Source organism: Helianthus annuus, chromosome 14 (genome assembly GCF_002127325.2).
Source record: "Helianthus annuus cultivar XRQ/B chromosome 14, HanXRQr2.0-SUNRISE, whole genome shotgun sequence".
Taxonomy (NCBI): Eukaryota; Viridiplantae; Streptophyta; class Magnoliopsida; order Asterales; family Asteraceae; genus Helianthus; species Helianthus annuus.
Genome location: NC_035446.2, coordinates 101,284,752 through 101,286,859, shown reverse-complemented (window position 1 = coordinate 101,286,859; position 2,108 = coordinate 101,284,752).

Sequence of the window (2,108 nt, the reverse complement as noted above, 5' to 3'; positions counted from 1 at the left end):
GTCTTAGGAAGTTTTGAAGTTAGTTTAAAGTTAAAACATGTAAAACCTTGCAAAAATGGTAAAATCTATTGAGAAAAAGGAGTTGAAGAGCATTCTGTTACTGCTGTCTGCAGAATGTACAGATGATACACGGCCGCGCACCTGATCCGCACGACTGTGCATTTTGTAATCACATCTGACCAAGAACAGCGTGCATAAGGTGGTCGTCGGACACGCAATACCGTGCGGACCGAGTGAACTACCGTGCACAGCGGCACCACGTTGCGAACCACAGTGCATAGGTTAATGCGCGAAATCGTGCACGACTTTTTAGCAACAGTAATTTTGAAGTGTATAAAAAAACTATTTAAAAAAATATAAAAAAATATATAATAATAATAAATAAATAAAATAATAATAATAATAATAATAATAATAATAAAACCCTTCAAAATTACTAACCCTGGCCGCACACCTGTTCATGGCTCTCCCACTCCTAAAATCAACCAGTTTTTGCAAGTATTTAACTCAAATCTTCAATCAAGGTATGATTCCTTACTTGTTTTTAGTGTGTGTTTAATTTTTGTTTAATAATGGATTTGGTTTTACTCATCTAACGGTTTGATCAATAGTAGTGTTTGTTGTTTTTGTTAAGTGACGTACTTGGCAGGTTTGTAAGGAATGCACACAGAGTTGAGAAGACTTATATTCAAAATCTATTTCATACAAGTCTACTCCAACTCTGAGGGAGTACCTCTATCCTTTTTCACATTATTAGTTTAGCTCTTCATAATCGCTTAGCTAATACGTGTTTCACATTGGGGACAATGTGAAGTTCAAGTGTGGGGAGAGGTTAAGGTTAACTTTGTTTGTCCTTGAGTGTCCTCGTTTTTGTATATATTTGAAAAAAAACCCTTTAAAATACAAAAATGGTCAGTTGTGTTCTTTAGAAAGCATCAGATTTGATCAAAACCGACAAGCCAAATTGATTTTAGAAAAAGATAACTAAAAGCGTGACGAAACAAAAGAAAGACTGGCATGTTTACCTTTATATTTATACCCATTCCTTCCGTTTACGTGAGCATATTTTTGAGCCTTTACTGCTTTCTTCAATGCTTCTTTGTCTTTGCGGAAAATGAGTGAGCCGGATGTTTCATGTAATTTAGAACTTGTCATTTGTATAGTTTTCAAGATCATGAATATGTGAAATTGCATGAAAATAATGGAGGCACTTAGGATACCCTTTTGTGTTAGCCTTTTTCTTTGTTTATATCCCGCACCCAACATTATCCATTAGTTCGCTATGTTGAGCCTATTTTCCGTGTTTTTAAAATTTTACCCAACTATTTAGCCTACTTAACCAAATTTAGCCTTTTTATTTTTAAACCTTTGTGTTAAAACTCAGCCAAAGTTGTTATCTAACTAGCTTGTTTGTAATTATTTCCTTGTAAAAAAAACAGAAAATAGAGATCGAAAAACAGAATAAAGACGATCAAATTAGAGCAATTTTAAGCGCTAAATAGTACAAATATGTTGTATAGCTCGAAAAGTGTAAAATCGTCTTTAAGCATTATTTATGTATAGTTGTTGATTCATTTACGCTAGTTACAAATAACCGCCGAGTTTTAACCATTTAGCCACTTTCAAATATCCATTCCATACCCTAAACCTTAGCCTAACGTTACAACCCATCAAAGACCTCTTGATTTATGCTTTTCACATATTAATTGGTGGAGATTAGATCTTTTGATAAGCTTATGATATTGCATGATTCATTGACAAGGCACTGAGTGTTTAACATACACATTATATGTATGATTCAGAAATTTAACCGAGTGTGTGTGAACATAGTGAGAAATATAAGGGTTTGCATGCTAAGTCAATCGAACGTTGAATCATTGCTTTATAATTATCCTTTTATACATCTAACAAAGCTTGTTTGTTTTAAATCTTTGATGATGACTTTTTGAAAACCAATTTGACCACCAAACAAATTAGTAACTTTGTAAATATTCAGATTTGATTCCGTATTTTATTTTAAGTTTGCTTGAGGACAAGCAAAGTTCAAGTGTGGGGATGTTTGATATACGTTAAATTATACATGTTTTTATACCCCAAAACACTTCCGT